The following is a 9,687-nucleotide window of genomic DNA, read 5'->3' as shown; positions in this document are numbered from 1 at the left end:
GCAGCCTGCAGTCAGCAAGCAGCTTGTCTGGGCCCACTGTGAGAGCTTCCGTCCCGTGGGGTTCGTGGCTGGAGGGAAGCCAGACTGACAGACATCCCTCCAGAAATGGCATTTCTCTCCTGCTCAGGCCCGACATGGGCTCAAGTCCACGTCAGATGATAGCAAACCCCCATACAGCCGTGCTGCCTGGAGGGGAGGCTGGAGGCCCACAGACAGCCCGAGGGAAGTGTTTTATGAGATGAAAAAGAGCTGAAGGCCGCTCGTGCAATTAAGTGCCTCCAATGTGGATTTTATTTCAGTGTAATGGGATGGTTATTGCAATATAAAAGATGGGCCAGATGGTTTGTTAAAACTGCATTGACTGAGTTCTAACAATGGTGCAGCTGACCCGTGTCCATCGTGAGCTCTCACCCCCGGCACAGCCTCGGCTCATCCTCACTGGGACTGGCTCAGTCTGTACTGGGCAGTGCTGGGGCAGAGGCTTCTTTCAGCACACAATGAGCCCCACACCTGTATTGCAGTCTGTGTCGTTCCCCCACATCCTGCTGCTGCCCTTCCTTCTTTGGTAAAAACTCCAACAATTCCCTTTTTAGGATGGATAACACTCTGGGAATGTTCCCACTCCCCCAACGCACTCCCAGCCCCAAACCCACTGCAGCACACAGCCTTTGGGGCTGCCTGTCAATGGCTCTCAGGATACCCTGGCCACAACAGCCCCAGACTCCTCCTACCACAGCCCCATGGAGGGCTCATGCTGCTGAACCTGCTTTCCAGTGCACCTCTTCCCGGTGTATCCACTCCTGCCTGCCCTGTAAGAACTGGTGTGGGTCACCCACCCCGTGAGGATGGATGGGGTTGTGAGCTGGGGCTCCATGCGAAGGCTGCCCCAGATGGGTTGCGTTTGCACTGTTCCTGCTGCACATGTTGATGCTCTCAGTTTTTTGGGGGGATGATGTCAGACTGGGCTGCTCAGCCAGATTCCCTCTGCAATGGGGAAGAAGACTGAGGGAAGGCAGCAGTGAGGGCAGGGGATGCAGCCAAGACACCCCAGGGCAGCACACCTGTCTGCTGTGACCCCCACTCTGTCCTCTTTGGCTTTTTTCTCTCCCATGCTCCCCAGCAGAAGTCAGCCCCATGTTTAGTGCCTGCTAGCAGGACAGCGGGAATCCTGGCATTCTCTGCTCTCCTCCAGACATGAAAGGGATGCGCAGACAGGTATCACGCTGTTGGCTCACCCCACGTTTTTTCCTGGCTCCTGTTTTTGTCTGGCATACCAAGATCAGGTGTTTTGCTGGCAGCTTCTCAGACCCTACTGAGGTAAAACCAAAGCAGGAGGAATTGGCAGGAAAATATTAGGGTTAGGGTTAGTGGGAGGCCAGTCTGGAGGGAGCAAGAGGATATGCCTCCCCTCTCATCAGAGGTAACTGTGGGCATCCCTCTGTCAGCAGCAGCACTCCCACTTCTTGCTTTTCCTTCCACCCATTCAACTCAAGGCAACCACAGTGGTGGGGAATGCTCTTCTCCTTGAAGAAGAGTCCTTTGCCCAAGGGTTTTCTCTGTCAGCCCAGAAGGGGTTTGCATGGAGGTAGGGAGGACACTGGCTTTTGAGGGGGACAAAGGAGTGTGGGTAGAAATGGGAAGCTCAGCAGTACGTACCAACTTGGGCTGGTGCCACCCCAGTCCAGGGCACTGAATCTGTGCCCATTACCTCAGTTGTTTGGGACTTATCTACCTGGGTGGCTGTGAACCCAATGCTGAGGATGGGGTGGCCTTGTCCCATCCGGCCCCAGGAAGGTGGGACACATTTCTGTCACGTCTGCCTGAGCACCACCAGCCCCGGCAGCTGGGGCAGCTGCTGAGAGCTTGACGGCTTGTTTGGATGGAAAGCAGGGGAGAGACGTGCCGGGAGGGGCTGCCGTGCCCCATTGCACTCAGCAGGGATGCATCCCACCCTGCAGCCTGCAATGTTTCCCATATGGCTGCTATGATGATCTGTACGAAACTCAGCGTATTGCCTTATTTCAAAGTGGTTGCAAGCAGTGCAAAGTCATGACTCCACTTCCCCAGATTTCCCCCTGGAGCAGCACCAGCAACTGAGTGTGGACACACTGCAGACTGCCCACGGTCCTGGGGGGGTCCTTACAGCTCTCCTTCTGTGCAGGAATACAGGCAAGGTGCTGCTGCCTGGAGAAATCCCTGTTCTTGGCTTCCTTAGAACATGTAGGTGGTGACGGGTGGGGGGGACCTGCATGCACGCATGTGGTAGACATCCCAGCTTGGCTGATAGCATTTCCCTTCTGCTCCGGCTTTCCTCAAGGCCATAAATAAGAATTGGGGAAAAAAAAAAAAAAAAAAAAAAAAAAAAAAAAAAGCCACAGGGAGCACTCACAGAAACTATTAAAAATAATTAAAATTAAACCAAATAAATAAACAGAGAGAGACCAGAGAAATAAACCTGTGCCGATGTCCCTGAGCAGCACGACTCCGAGCTGCCTGATGGGTTTGTCTGTTGCCTCCCCGAGGGAGGAGCTGGTTCCTGAGTGTTTTAGTGCCTGCAAGCATCAGGTTGGGTTTCCTCTGATTGCAGCAGCTCGGTTTGCAATTCTACTTTATAAATATTCAAACGCCAGATGCTTGAAATTGTGCCTGTGATCCCCCCTGCCCCGCCGGGATGCGGCCTCACAGTACTGTTGTGTGGAGTGGGCTGCCAAAGCCAGCTGCAGTGCAGTGCCCCCAGCTGCAGCAATGGCACTGACGGTGAAGCTGCTCAGTGTGGGTTTGGTTCTTTTCTAACACACTGGGATGTGATGCATCAAACACCCTGCTCCATCTTGTGCTGAACACCGCGACCTGAAGGTCTTCCCATAGAGGAGCTGAAGCTGCTCCCCACCCCCTCTCTGATGGCTTATCCAGGGATGGGGGGACAGCAGCAGCACAGAAGGAAGAAACAAACAGGTGAACACCAACCCGAGGTGCAGAGTCTGCTGTTTGGCTGGGCTGGAGCACAGCAGTGGTGCCAGCAGGGGACACAGGGAAGGGGAGCAGCAGCCCTGCACCTCACCAGCCCCCATGGTGCCTGCGAGCCCCAGCTCCTACTTAGCTTTCCCATTTCTTGCCAGAATCACTCCGGTGCATGTCAGCACACTGTCATTTCAGGAATCTCGTTTCGGAGAGCCTTTCCCCCTCCTTCTCTCCCCTTCTCTTTTTTTTCCTTTAGATACAAACCAGAGACAGATCCTTTTTATTGGGTGTGAGGGCAGGGCTACCACACATCCGGCCTCCCTCTGCTCCCAACCCAAAATGATGCTGGAGAGGAACTGAAGGACCTGGGCCAGTCTTTGGGATGCTCCAGTCAGCAGCACATGGGGCCATCCATCCATGTATGTGCGTGTGCAGAGATGCCACGCAGCCCTGTATGGACATGTGGGAGAAGTGCAGACCAAGAGATGGGACTTTAGGAGCCTCGTGGGAGAGAGGTACTTGTTCTTCGTGTCGGGGACTGGAATCCTATTCCCAAAGGAGCTCTGCTCCTTCGTGGTGCTCCTGGGAGGTGCTCAGCACTCTTCTTTGCTCCTTCACCCCAACTGCGCTACACCAAGGCTGCAGTCCCCTTGCATTCCTCTCCCTCTCATTCGGAGTGATTGTAGAGATGCAGAGCACTTTTCCTGCTCACCCCAGGGTGCTGCTGCCTTCCCCTTGTGATGGGCCACAGCAGGTAAGTCCTGGCCTGGATCACTGCAGCCTGCCTGCACCCCAACCCCATGGCAAAATGGGGACTTCTCCAAATAACTCCTGGGAGCAGCAGAAAGGGAGGCAGATTGCTGCTGCCCTTAGCCATGTGTGAAGAATAGCAGCAATGAGCAGGATAACCTGTTGAAGAGCAGTCCTCATCCTCTCCAAGATGCCTGGCCCAGGAAGCAAGAATAATCTTCTTAGGTCACTGAAGGATAAAACCTTCCCTCAGTCTTCTGAGCTGCCCGTTTGCAGTCTGCTGCCCCAGGTAGTGCTGTGTCCAAGGGATGGGGCTGAGAGCAGCCCCCTCCCAGCACCAGCCCATCTGGAGCACAGCCTTGCAAGCACACGGGTTTGTTTAAAAGTTCACTGAAGTCTAAAGGGAGAGCTTGTCTCAGACGCGCCCTGTGATGCTTTTCCATCTTAACTCACATCAAATCATCACCGGACATTTATTGTTTCTGGGCACACTCCAGTTCCTCCAGGAGATAGCATTCAGAGGGCCCCTCTCCTTTTCCTTCCACTGTCCCCAGGCTCAACCCCCTCCCCTATAATTTCCATCCCTTGAAGCATCCAACTTCAACACCCCCAAAGCCCCACACTGGGCTGGATCGAGATCCCAGAGGGGTGAAGTGCTGTGTGTACCTGCAGGGAGGAGAAAACAGAAGGTGCAGACACAGAAGGTGCCAGCAGGAGTGGTGAGCAGCATGGGGAGGGCTGGATGGAAGCAGAGCACTGCAGTATGGGGAGGAACCATGAACTGCAGCCACCCCTCCCTCCTGACCCATCCTCCAGAAGAGACAGGGGTGAGGAGATGCCGGAGCTGTCTGTGTGCCAGGATTCCTGCTGACCGGTGGTTGATGCTCCCTGCTGCCATTTGAAAACTGCTGCAGCCTCAGGATAAGGTTTCCAGCACAAATACTTGGAGGTTTTCACTCCAGATTTATGTTCCAAGAGTAATTTCTCCATATTCATGCAGGGAGTCTGCCTTTCTGTGGGTGTAAATTGGTGGACCTCTGCTGCCTGCGCTGATTTATATTAGCTGAGATGCTGACCCCAAATTTGCAGTTTGCACAAATATTCCTGCCAATAAAACTGTTATTTAAAGCATTCACAGAGAGTGAGCCCAGGAGGCATGTGAACGCGGTCCAAACAAATCTAATTAAAGCTTTCATCCAGAAAATTCTTCCTTGCTATACAACAAGAATCCATACATGAGTACTCACCCTCACCCTACTGGGCTCAAAAAACCCAGTTTGGAGGCTCAGGGTAATCAATACTTTTGCTACAGAGCTGCACTGGGCACTCCCACACCACCCTTGGTGATCTTTTGTCCTCTCCCTACATCTCATTTCCCAACAGCACTATTCTGGATGGCTCTTTGCAATGCAGAGCAGCTCTGTGCAACACAAGTGGGTTGTGGGGAACCAGACGTGTGCTGCTGGCTGGGCTGCAAAGAAAGGCTCAAAAGGAAAAGTCCTGGTGGAGGCTCAAGGACAGACATGACATCCCTGACCAGAACTGATGTTTTATTGCCTCATTATCCAGAGGACTAATGGTGCTGGAGCATGAAACCTGCATCCTGTACAGACACATTCATCTGCTGCTCCGTCCATGAGACTGCTGGCAGGTGAAACATTTCTGCCCTGCCTTGTAAAACAGAGGATGAGACACCCCATCAACCCAGCCCAAATCCAAGGAATGGAGGCAGTGGATCATCAGCCTCTTCTTTTCCTATTTCCTCTGCTCCTTCTTCCTGTCTCTCTCTCTTGTTTAAGCTGACATTAAGTGGGAATCATCCCATCTCTGTTTTCTTTCCTGCTGCCCCTCCAGTAAGCTAAAAAAACAACCCCCCAAGCCACCCTCATTTCATCTGCCCTCCAAAAGCCCCATGTTTTTCCGCAGGATTCCAGCAAGATGGCCCTGCAGGCATTTTCCAAGACAGGAGAAGCTTCAGACCGGCAAAAATGTGTAGAATTCAGCCTATTCTGTTCCCTTACCTTTTGCTGACCTTCATGGAGCTGCAGACAGACAGCATGTTCCCTTGCTCTCCTGTCAATAAGCTGGAGAGCTGAACAGACAGAATGGGGCTGAGGGTCAAACCCACAGCTGCAGCTCACCTGAAGAACTCTGAGGTGTGGGGTCAACAGAGTCAAGGGATGTCTTGTATGGAATTGCAGTGGAAAGCTGAGGCTCCCAGCTGCTTCAACACAGAGGATGTTCTTCATGCAGCTCTCCATCACCCAGCCGCCAGGGGTTTCACAATGCACTAGGGGGAAAAAACAACATCCCTGAAGACAGTCCTTGGAAGGACAAGGGAGATGCTTCCTGAGCCATGGCCTCATGCAGTTCAGAGCCCAGGGCAGGGCCAGCAAGGGGTGGCTGCACCATTGGTGGTTCTTTTCACCTCAGGTTTCCAGGGTCAGGATTAACTCCTTACTGCTGACACCACAGGTATTTGCCATATGTCACGTGCAGACTCAGAGCTTCCAGTTTACACCATGAAAAGGCCACCACAGACCCTGGGGGCTGTCACGTCACCTCCACAAAGCACTGAGCATCCCACTGAGCACCCTCAGCAGGACGGGAGGCACATGGGGAATGGTTTAGTGGGTGTGGTGGGGGTGAGTTGATGGTTGGACCTGGTGATCTTAGAGGTCTTTTCTGACCTTAATGATTCTATGATTCACAGCAGGACGTGAGCACTGCTGTCTGCTCAAAAGGTGTTTTACAGACATGGCAAATGAAATGAAAGCAGGAGAGCTGTAAGGGAGCTACTCTGAGCATCTCCCCAGGGCCTTGTCAAGTCAGCTTCAGTACTGTCAACACCTCGTGTCAGCCAGGGACCGGTCAGGTCAGGCTGCCCCAGGGCCCATGAGCTAATTGCAGTCAGGAAACTCAGCATGATGAGGAGAAGAGCAGGTAACACTCTCTCTCCTTCCCACCTGTGTCCCTCATAAAGCTCTCAGCTGGCTCCTGGCTCTGCTCTCCCACATACCTTTTACCATGTGATGCTGATTCCCAGCCTACACAGCATGCATTCTGGAGGGGCTGTATTTATACAGTGGAAAAATACTTTCACCCCCAAATTAAAGTACAATCAGGGCCAAAAGCAAACAAAAGAGGATGAAATGGGCCTATCAAATCAGCTGAGATTATTAAACTTTCAGAGATCATTTCCTGACCAGGTCTCTTCCCTGTTCCACTTGTTTCCCTCCTCTGTTCTCCTTGAGCTGAAGCCTTGCTCTGAGCCAGTGACCCACCTGTTTCTAAACCAAAAGCTTCTGCTGGGAAACGTGGCACAGGAGAAGTGATGAGGAATTCAATGGAAAGAGCAAAAGGAGCCATGCCAGGGCTGCAGAACAGAGCCACAGCTGGGAACAGAGTTCCAGAAAGTGGCTCATCCTTCCCGGTGACAATCCACAGGTGTCCTAGGGATGAGATACTGCGCACAGCTTGCCAAGAAGGAGTCCTTGCTTTGGAGTCCAAGCATGGAAGAAACCAGAGCAAACAAATGACAACCAGGGAAAAAGTGAGAACTTGATTTGCAAGTGTGAAGGAGCAGGAAATTAGGTGGCTGAGCACCAGATCTGTGACAAGCTATGCCACCAACATGTTAGGTGGGCAAAGAAACAAGGCCAGTGATGAACCTGGCAAAGCCACCATACAGCCAGCAGCAGATGTATTCAATTAGCCCAAGAGGCAACATCCAACCAAACACCAACCTAGGCAGTGAAATATTAGACAATAGACTACTTGTTCCACCAAACAGCTGAGTTAATAGCAAAAACGTGCGGGGAGTGAGTAAGCAGCCAAAAACCCACGCCAGCCACTCACTAAGTCAATTAACCAAAGACCCACATAATCAACCACTTAAGTAGAGCCGAGCAAATAACTCACAATGAGTTATTTATCCATTGAACGTAGCCTCTAGTTTTGCTTGGGCCACCTCCACGAGTACATGTCAAGCCCCTTCCATTGATTTTCAATTAATATCATCTTGGCTTGTTTACTCTGTGCATGGCTGGCCAGAAGATAGTATATGAAGTGCACTCATTATCTGTGATTGCCCTGGAAGATGACATGCTTCCCTCTGTAGTCATAGATTAGATAAGTACAGTTTGGCCAGTGAATCCCAGTCCCCAGAGCTCCTGAACAAGACTGCTGCTAGTCATGTTGGCAGTTATATCATTCAAAGAATGATGTATGAAGCCATGGGTCCCACCATGCACCATGGAGTCAGACACCGCCGTGCCATGCCCAGCCCTATGCCAGTCCTATGTAGGATGGGAATGTACCATTCCTGGCTTTCCTCACCCCACTCGGCCAAGAAAAGCAACAAACCACAGCAACTGGCTGGGCAGGCTCTGAGTGCGGCCCCACACAGCTCAGGGAGCCATACATTACATTCCTCTCCTCCCAGGGCTGCCGCGAGAGCTGTGCATCCAGCGCTGGCCGAGGAGGAGGCATGTGCTGCTGTCCCAGCGCTGCCAAACCACACTGTCAACTGCTTTACTGCTGCCTGTGAATCTTAATCCCGCAGGCAATATATAACCAGCGGGAACAACACCAGCTTTGAAGTGTGAAGCGGAATATCAGAGCAGTGCTGCTATCTCCTGCCTCTCTGCAGGACAGGCGCAGGACTGCCAGATTAGCGCTAATAGCACTTAGCTCGCTGCGGCAGCCAGCTGAATCAAGTGATCCTTGCTTGCCCTCGTGTCCTAATGAATCGTGTCTGATCCTCACCCCAGGGCAGAGAGATGACGCTCACAGCGCAGCTCAGACCTTGCTGCTTTTTGCATCAGGGCTGGGCAGAATTTGCTGCCCTCATCCCTCTTCTTCTATGGTGTTCATCTAGTCAGCCTCTCATCCAGCTCCCATTGCAGATTTGGTTTGGAGCTCAGCTTTCAAAGAGAACTGACCTCTTGAAAGCCAAGCAAGCATTGAGCTTCAGCTCCGAGAGCAAACAAAACCACCGATTTCACATTATTTCAATGCAGAACTATAAATCAGCTCAGGCTCGGCTTGACTCGAGGCCAAAGCTTGACTGAGAGGTTCATGAACCTTAAGGAATCCTTTGACGAGCTCGATCTGAGATTCAAATTTGTAATGAAACCCCCAAACGGTGAAGTTCTGTTGGTTTCACGTAATTACAGGTTTTGTTGTGAGCATTTCATGCAGCTCTGGGGACACAGTTACACCGACATAAACCCAGTTACTCTTTAAGAATCAGTAGAGCTGACCTGGACTCGTGCCGGTGTGAGAACAATCAGCCCAGCCCAGAAAAAAAAAGGTTATTTTTATTCCTTGGCTTCTGTTTTCCTAGAATCCACCCAATAAAAGTTCCCAGCCTCTGTCCAGACAGCAGAAATGCAAATGCCGGTAGAGCATAAACCTTAGCGTACGTCTGGAGGAATTTGTATAAATCAATGGGGTTACTCCATCTGTGGGACTGCTCTGCCTCATTTGCAGATCGATCAAGTGAAATAAAGCCAAGGGGAACCCACAGATCCCTCTGAGCTGGGGTCAGGGATCCTCCCAGACCTCAAATTGCTCAGACCTGTGACCGCTGTCACTGAGAAGGGCCAGTTTCTGGGTTTGCATCCTAAGAGGTAACTGCTGCTGAGATGCAAGAAACCCTTACATCTGGGGTCAGTGAGCCACAGAGCTCCCATAGCACTGCTTGGCTGGGCTGTGGGGGAGGGTGCTGGGCTGCCCAAAACTGCTTCTTGCAGCCAATTTCTCATACAGCCCCAGTTCTCATCAAGCAATCTGACTGTGTGCTTTGGAAAGAAAAATCAGGGCTCTGGGGATGCTGTTCTCCACCCTCACTGATTTTACAGAGTGCCTGCAGTGCTGGGGCAGCACCAGATTGCTCCCTAGGGAGAACTGATGTGAGGTACTGAGACAAACCCACTAAGAACCTTTCTGTGCACTCTTCTTAAGTGCTTGCCC

Source organism: Excalfactoria chinensis, chromosome 15 (genome assembly GCF_039878825.1).
Source record: "Excalfactoria chinensis isolate bCotChi1 chromosome 15, bCotChi1.hap2, whole genome shotgun sequence".
Lineage (NCBI taxonomy): Eukaryota > Metazoa > Chordata > Aves > Galliformes > Phasianidae > Excalfactoria > Excalfactoria chinensis.
The sequence above is the reverse complement of the archived record's forward strand: the minus strand, read 5'-3'. Positions refer to the sequence as shown.